The sequence below is a fragment of the Perognathus longimembris genome, chromosome 3 (genome assembly GCF_023159225.1).
Source record: "Perognathus longimembris pacificus isolate PPM17 chromosome 3, ASM2315922v1, whole genome shotgun sequence".
NCBI lineage: Eukaryota > Metazoa > Chordata > Mammalia > Rodentia > Heteromyidae > Perognathus > Perognathus longimembris.
In genome coordinates this window covers 54794899-54804195 of record NC_063163.1, presented here as the reverse complement: position 1 = coordinate 54804195, position 9297 = coordinate 54794899, and positions in this window count along the sequence as shown.

Here is a 9297-nt window from a genome sequence, read left to right as displayed (position 1 = left end):
TACCAAGGCTCCTGGGCGCTGGTCAAACTTTCTATATAAAAATTTAAAAAGTTGAAAATAGGATTACATCATACTTAAAAGTTTCTGCCTGGAAAAGGATATAGTTAACAAACTAAATGGAAAGCTCACAGAATGGGAGAAGATTTTTGCCAGCTATCTATCAAAGGCCTAATACCCAGAATATACTTAGAGCTCAAAAAAAATAAGCTCTCAAAGGAATAACAACCTGATTAACAAACAGGCTAATGACTTACAGAGAGACTTCTCAGAAGCAGTAAAAATGGCCAATAGACACAAGAAAAAATACTTATCATCTGTGGCCATAAAAGAAAAGCAAATCAAAACAACACAGGTTTCGTTCACCTTATCACAGTTAGAATGGCTACCTTCAAGAAAACAAATGCTGGTGAGGAAATACAATGCATCTTGTTCAGTGTTACTCAGAATATAATTTTCAAGTCTGATTATATTATGTGTTCTGGTGCTAGGATATGAACTCTCAGCTTTTTCACTTCAGGCTGATTCTCTACCACTTGAGCCAGCTCCACTTTCAGCTCTTTGCTAGTGAACTACAGATAAGAGACTCTGATTTTTTGGCCCTGGTTTGGCTTTGAACCATGACCTTCAGATCTCAGCTTCTTGAGTAGCTCAGATTACAAATGTGAGCTATCAGTTCCTAGTGCCCATTTGATTGTTATCACATTATACCTAGTCCTCATGTTTTACCTTTGCAGCATGTTATGCTTTTGTTGTCCCTTTCTTCAAATGCTAGGACAGTAGCAGTCATTGGCGAGAACTTTGAGTGGATTCTCTCTCTCAGTTTAGTGCATATACGTGTGTGTGTGTGTGTGTATGTGTGTATATATGTATATATATATATATATATATATATATATATATATATATATCTTCTCACAGCATGGAGAAAGCATGGATCCATAGTCTATCAGAATCCTGAACTGAACATTAAAAAATGAACAGCCCTTTTATATCATAAACATCATAAACATCTATTGAGTACCTACAGTGTACCTAACAGTGCCAGTGAAAGACAGACATGGAAACTTAAATTCTGCTGAGGATGTCTTATTTTAGCTGAGGCTTTGAGAGGAGGCATCAGAGTAAATTACATGACTTGATGGGGAAAAGCTTTCCAGTTTAGTGGAGAAGGAAGGCCATCCCTTCAAAATAATGAAGATCCTAGAGTGTCGCAGCAACCTACAGAAAGCACAGTAGTTGAAGCCCAGTGAGTTGTCCAGGAACAACAGGGTTGGGTGGGGTGAGGAAGGCCATCATGGCAAAAACAAGTCACAGAGGCAAGTACCCATCATGCCGTCCACTACTCCTGAGAGCATGAAGTCCTGAGTTCTAATTAGTGCATTCCAGTATATTCAGTTTCTATTGATTCAAGTTGAATATCACACAAGTGCATAGTTTTGTGCTGTGCCAATCCTCTTCTAAACTATAGCAGCAAAGCTTTGAGCAAGATCTGAGTTTTCAACCATAGTAGACCCCTCTGTAGGCGAGTCTTAAGATTTTCAACCCAAGGGAATCCCTGACTCCCTGAGTAATTTAAAACCTCTCTTACATTGAGGTTCACACAGCTGTAAATTCTATGGGTTTTAACAGCAGAGCAATGCCACGTGTTCACACTTACAGTATTGTACAGTGTCATTTACTTGCCTTAAGAATCTTCAGGATCCACTTTCCAATCTTCCCTCCCTCCTCTCACACTATGGATTGATTACTTCTCAGAATATGGTCTTGGTGATATGGAGGGAGGAAAGCCAAGAAAAACCAGAACTGCCTCTCTTGCCTTGGGGTAGGCAGGCCACGGATAAGTAATATTCTCTCTCAGGACTCAGGAAACCAGCCACCTTTGGGCCTGCAGTGCTTAAGTGACTAACCCACTCTAGAGCCCGAGATGCTGTTTATAAATGCAGCATTGGAATGTACCCTTTGACAGCCTTTTCCTTTAGGCATTGGTAAATTGAATTACTCCAGTTTCTTTCTCCTATGTCTGTACCCCTGGCTGTCTAAACTCATAGTCCCCCTGCTAGAGAGTGCATTTTGCTGGCCCTTGACTGTGAACTTGGTCATGTGACTTTCTTTGGATAATGGAATGCTGGCAGACATAAACCTGGACTGGCTGTTGGTGCTGGCAGGAGTGTGAGCTGCCTCCAGCTAGTCTGCCCCAGTGACCCAAAACTATGAGGGATAAATGATTTTGATTTCATGACATGGAGGTTAAGGGAACACTAGATAACCAATTTAAATACCCTCTTTGCTTAGATGGTGTGTCTGGAACCCTCAAAATGAAACAAAGAACTTTGTATAAGCAGTTTTCTCTCTAAAATTATTAGGTCCTATCATGACTAACAAATATATATTTTAAAAGTAATTGCCAGCCAGGTGCTGGTGGCTTAAGCCTGTAATCTTAGCCCCTCAGGAAGCTGAGATCTGAGGACTGCAGTTCGAAGCCAGCCTGGGCAGGAAAGCCCATGAGGTTCTTCTCTTCAAGTAACTACCAAAAGGCTAAAAGTGGAGCTGTGGCTCAAATGGTAGAGTGCTATCCTTGAGCATGAAAGTCAAGGACAGTGTCCAGGCCCTGCATTAAAGCCCCAGGACTGGAACACAAAAAGAATTATTACCTTGGAACTTGTAATATGCACAGATAAATTCTTTCTGAAGGACTTCAGATGCCCAAAAAACATGAGCAAGAATTTACAAATGGGACCATATCAAATTAAAGAGTTTCTGTATTGCAAAAGGATCATCAGGACAGAGTCAACTCATAGAATAGGAGAACATCTTCACTACACAAATCTTGAATAGATGAAAGATTCATATCCAGAATGTGCAGAGAGATTTAAAAAAAAAGAAAAGCAAGAGAACAAGTAATATGATCAATAAATAGGCAAGCAAGCTGAAGACAGTTCTCATAAAAGCAAATAGCAATGCCTAATCAATAAATGAAGGCATTTTCAACATCCTTATCCATAAAGGAAATACCAGTCAAAACCACAGAGATTCCTTCTTACCCCAGTCAAAATGGCAGCTACCAAGTAGACAACCATTGGAGAGGATATGGGAAATAAAGGAACCCTCACACTGTTGGTGAGATTTTTTTGTTGGTGGGAATGTAAACTGGTTCAGCCACTCTGGCAAGCAGTATGGAGATTCCTCAGAAGGCTCAATATAGAACTCCCCTATGACCCAGCAGCCCCACTTTTGGGTATCTATCCAAAAGACCACAAACAAAATCACAGTAATGCCACCAGCACAACAATGTTCATTGCAGTACAATTTGTCATAGCGAGAATCTGGAACCAACCCAGATGCCCCTCAGTAGATGAATGGATCAGGAAAATGTGGTACATATACACAATGGAATTTTATGCCTCTATCAGAAAGAATGACATTGTCCCATTTGTAAGGAAATGGAAGGACTTGGAAAAAGTTATACTAAGTGAAGTGAGCCAGACCCAAAGAAACATGGACTCTATGGCCTCCCTTATTGGGAATAATTAGTACAGGTTTAGGCAAGTCATAGCAGAGCATCACAAGGCCCAATAGCTATACCCTTATGAACACATAAGATGATGCTAAGTGAAATGAATTCCATGTTATGGAAACAATTGTTATATCACAGTTGTAACTACTTTCAACGTCCTATGTGTATCTGTAGCTTCTATTATTGATGACGTTCTTGTATCACCTTCCTGTGGTTGTACCTACACTATCTCTGTAATCTTATCCGAGTATATTGGAAACCATGTTTACTGGTATTGGAAGTAGGAAATTCAAAGGGAATACCAAATTTGAGAGACACATGGTAAAAAAAGAGAAACAACTACAAAAGCAATACTTGTAAAACTGTTTGGTGTAAGTGAACTGAACACCTCCGGGGGGGGGGGGGGAGGGAAGGGGGGGGAGGGAGGAGGGTATGAGGGACAAGGTAACAAACAGTACAAGAAATGTATCCAATGCCTAACGTATGAAACTGTGACCTCTCTGTACATCAGTTTGATAATAAAAATTTGAATAGAAAAAGAAAAAAAAAAGATCCTCAAGCGAGAAAAGTAAATATGGGCCATACATTTTTCAGTGGCATTTTTTTTTTTTTTTTTTTTGCCGATCTTGCAAATCGCCAAGACTTAAGAGAAAACCTTTTAAACAAATGACTTTGGCATTCTAAGGCCTCATTTACCAGGGCTGGCTTGTGTAGCAAGGCATTTTAAGACACCAAATAGTTTTTGGTTGAAGAAGGCTGGGTGGCGATCCCCTCAAATACTTGACTTGCGTCCGTAGGTCAATTTAGACAAGAGCATGTTGAATTATCACTTTACCTTTGAATGCCTTCATCTGGGGAAAGAAGGTGGATATCTGATCTCTTAGCTGACCAGGTGTCCTGCCTGAGTTTTGACAATTTAAGCCAGGAGTACTTTACAATTTCAATTTATTCTGAGACTGAGATTTTCCAACATTTGTAATCAGGCCCTAAGCGGCATGTACTCTTAAAACGGCCCCATAATAGAAGGGCCTTCCTGGTCCATTGACATGAATAAAAGCACAATTCTCAATCATTACTGAAAAAAAAAAAAGAATTTAAATTACGACAACCACTGTGGAAATCAGCATAAAGCTTTCTCAAAAGAGTAAAAGAAGATCTTCATGTGTCTTTTCTCTGTATTTTCAGCATTTTGAACATGATGGGAATGCTTTTGTTGTTTGGTCAGTTTGGGGTACTTATCCTTGATGCTCGTTGAGTTTGTTCATTCTATGATGGGTGTATCATTAATTTTGGAAAATTCTGTTATAGTGTCTTCAAATATTTCTTTTGCCCTGTTCCATCCTCTTCTTCTGTGATTTTCATACCTCCAAGTTGCCTGATTTGATGAGGACACACAGCTTTTGCTGCTTCCTTTGTCCAGTTTTCTGATTCAATTTTCTCTCTTTGTAGTTCAATTTGGTTAACTTGAAGTGTTTATTGAATTTCACTTCTGTCAAACTCACTGATGCTTTTCTTGTTCTTATCATGTTTCCCATCCAGCCTATCAAAGGGATTCTGTTGCTATATTTTTATTACTCCCATTTTAGTTGTTTCTTTCTTATGATTTTGATTTCTATACTGAAATTACCTATGTATTATTACACATTACCCACATTTTTATTAGATAATTTAACACATTGATCAGTGTTTTTTCAAATGACTCACCAGAGAGTTTTAACATCTCTCCCATAGCCAAGTCTGTTTCTCTTAAGTACTGTATGGATTGGTTTTTCAACTGCCTTTTCAAGTGCATTGTACTCTTTAGCTGAAAGCTGTATATCTTGTATAGGATGGTAGGGCCTGGGATAGTTTTCATGTCAGAGAATGGACTCACTTTTTCACCTGGTGGATATTTGGCTTGGGTTTGTGTCAGAGCTGAGCTGGACTTGAGGTTCATTGTTGTTATATAGCTTGGTCTATTCAGATTGCTTTTAAAATACTATACATTTTATGAGTATAAGAAACAAATTTCTCAGTTTCTGATGGGAAAAACTATTCTCTTTCCTCATCAAGTGGGCTAAAGATCTACAAAGAGACTTCTCTGATGAGGAAATGAGAATGGCCAAGAGACATATGAAAAAGTGCTCTACATCACTGGCCATAAAGGAAATGCAAATCAAAACAACATTGAGATTCCATCTCACCCCAGTAAGAATGTCATATATCAAGAAAACTAACAATAACAGTTGTTAGAGGGGATGTGGCCAAAAGGGAACCCTACTTCATTGTTGGTGGGAATGTAAACTGGTTCAGCCCCTCTGGCAAGCAGTATGGAGATTCCTCAGAAGGCTAAATGTAGAACTCCCCTATGACCCAGCAACCCCACTTTTGGGTATTTAGCCAAAAAACTACAAACAAAATCAAAGTAAAGCCACCAGCACAACAATGTTCATTGCAGCGCAATTTGTCATAGCGAGAATCTGGAAGGAACCCAGATGCCCCTCCGTAGACGAATGGATCAGGAAAATGTGGTACATATACACAATGGAATTTTATGCCTCTATCAGAAAGAACGACATTGCCCCATTTGTAAGGAAATGGAAGGACTTGGAAAAAATTATACTAAGTGAAGTGAGCCAGACCCAAAGAAACATGGACTCTATGGTCTCCCTTATTGGGAATAATTAGCACAGGTTTAGGCAAGTCACAACAGAGGATCACAAGAGCCCAATAGCTATACCTTTATCATCACATAAGATGATGCTAAGTGAAATGAACTCCATTTTATGAAAATGATTGTTATATCAGAGTTGTAACTACTTTCAACATCCCATGTGTATCTGTAGTTTCTACTATTGATGATGTTCGTGTATCACCTTCTTGTGATTGTATCTACACTATCTCTGTAATCTTATCTGAGTGTATGGGAAACAGTGTGTACTGGTATTAGAATTAGGAAATTCAAAGGGAAGACCAAAATTGAGAGACAAAGGGTAAAATACGAGAAACAACAACAAAAGCAATACTTGCAAAACTGTATGGTGTAAGTGAACTGAACACCTCAGAGGGGGACAGGGGAGGGGGGAGAGGGGTATGAGGGACAAGGCAACAAACAGTACAAGAAATGTATCCAATGCCTAATGTATGAAACTGTAACCTCGCTGTACATCAGTTTTATAATAAAAACTTAAAAAATATTCTCTTTCTCCTCTTTCTCCTTCTTTTCCTCCTCTTCTCTCTTCTTTTCCTCTTCCTCCTCTTCCTCTTTCCTCTTTTACTATCAGTACCAGGCATTGAACTCAGCTCATTTTGCTTGTTTGCCTAGTGCTCTACCATTTGAGCCACATCTCAGCTTGGCTTTTTGATAGTTTCTTTGGATATGGAACCTACTGCACTTTTCTGTCTGGGGTGTCTTTGAACAGTGATCCTGTAGATCTTAGCCTCTTAAGTAACTCAGTTTATAGGCATGAGCCACTGGTATTTGGCTTCCTTGAGCATATTTCTAAGCACATTAATTCCACTTGGTAATCAGATCCCAAAAGGGGTTACTTACTAATACCATCATCTTGGGGTAAGGATTTCAGCCTATAAACTTGTGAAGGGAACACACTTTCAGATTATAGGACCATGGCTGATATAGGCCTCAATTTCTTCTACTCATTTATGGTAAAATATTTCTGCTTAGTCCTCAACCTTAGGCTTCTCTAATGCACCTCAATGTGCTCATGTCTCCACATTCCTGTGATCCTCTAGGAAGTATTCTACCTTTACCAATTAGCAAGGGAACCAAACTTGTTAATCTTGAGGTTGTGGTATTCTCCATGGTTCTGATTACATCATATTTTTTCTTGTGTGCTGGTACTGAGACTTTAACTCTGGAATTCTTGCACTTGCTCAGTTTTTTCAATCACAGTTATTGCTCTATCACTTAAGTCATATTCCATTTTTAGCTTTTTGCTGGCTAATTGGAGATAACAATCTCATGGATTTGTCTTCCCAAACTGGCTTCAGACAGTAATTCTCATATCTCAGCCTCCTGAGCAGCTAGGATTATAGCTGAAAACAACTAGCACCCTACTTAAGATTTATTCTTTCTTTTAAAAAAATTCTATTATCTTTACGTAGTTGTACAAAGCAGTTGTCATTCAACAAAGCAGTTCATGAATTCAGTGTCTTGATCAATGTCACCCCTTTCGATATTTCCACCCATCTCTCCCAACCCACCCTTTCCCTTGCTTTCCTTAATTTTGTAGGATATGTATTGATTTTTGTTATCATTTAACAAAGTTTATGAATACAAAACATTCTGATCAGTGTTGCCTCCTGAAAATGGTGAAAATGTTCAGCTTTATTGTTAAGCAGCACTGTTTTCCTAGTCTCAGAGTGTGACCTTTCTCAGGGCTTGTACCACTCTCCCAGCTATAGGTCTGGGCCTAGCATTCATCCCTGCCCTGTCCCATGGACAGAGAGTGTTTTCTGTTCTCTTCCCCTGGCTCAGTGAGTTTTCCACTTGTACTCTGAAGGAAGTAGGATTTCTCTTTCCTTCATAGATTAAGGCTTCTATGCATAGAGGGATAGGAGGGAGCTAGAGTGGGATTTCAGCTTCCCCTACAGGGTTATACAGGAAGGCTTGTATTGTGAAGAGTGTTTACTCCCAAGGTTCACCAGTTCTTTTTGTGAGCTCCTGGGGGAGGAGGGGAGAAGGGACACAGTAAGTCCATGAGGATAGTCTATAACAGGGGAGGGCTCTATCTATACCTGCACTTCCATTGGGCTGTACACTCCTGCTTGCTCATACTCCATTCTGACAAAAGATGAGGTATTTTTCTGTCTGCTGTCCAGTGAGTAATTGCATCCAATGTCTCCAGGTAGGTTCCTGTGTCTCCTTCAAGTTAGTGGCACTCTGACTACAGGTTTTGTGGGGGCACAAGAACAGTTGTGAAGTTTCAGCCTGTCCAGTTTTCTGTTTTTCTTACAATTGTGGGAGTGACATCTTTTCTAGATCTCTAGCTTCCTGAGAAGAAATTGAAAGTCAGAAACATTATTTTATTTGAAATTCTCTTTTAACAGTTTCTACTGCAGATTTGAAATGTGTGTGAGATGCAAATGGTTCAACATCTATGTTCCTTGTTACTTAGGAAGCTGAGATCTGAGGATCACAGTTTGAAAGCATTCCAGGAAAACAAATTCTTAAGACTCTGTTGTCCAGTTAACAGTAAAAAGCTGTAAATGAAGGTTTGGCTCATGTGACACAGCACTAGCCTGGAGGGAAAAGCGAAATGAGAGTGTGAGGCCTTCTATTCAAACCCTAGTACTGGCACACACACACACAAGTGTGCAAGACCAGGCACCAGTGGCTCACATATAATCTGGTACAGTTGGGTGGAAGATTGAAAAAAATCACTACTTTCTACATAGAACATATTGTAAAGAGGCAGATATCAATGGTAAAGTTGATCAAGACTACATTATATGCATGTTGGAAATATCACAACAAAATCCCTTTTGTACAATTTATGCTAATTGTTTTAAAGGGAGGCCATACTGAAGTCCAGGCCCACCATGTGAGGGGTGGTGGGTGTGGATATTTTATAAAAGCAGAACTAATCAGGCACTGGTGGTTCACCCCTGTTATCCTAGCTATTCAGGAGGCTGAGATCTGAGGATCACTGATTGAAGTAGTTTGGGAAGACAAATCCTACAGATGATCTCTAACTAACCAGCAAAAAGCCAGAAGTGGAGATGTGATGTTAGTGATAGTGTAAGAAAAATCTAAGGGAAAGTGCAAGGCCCTGAGTTCAAGC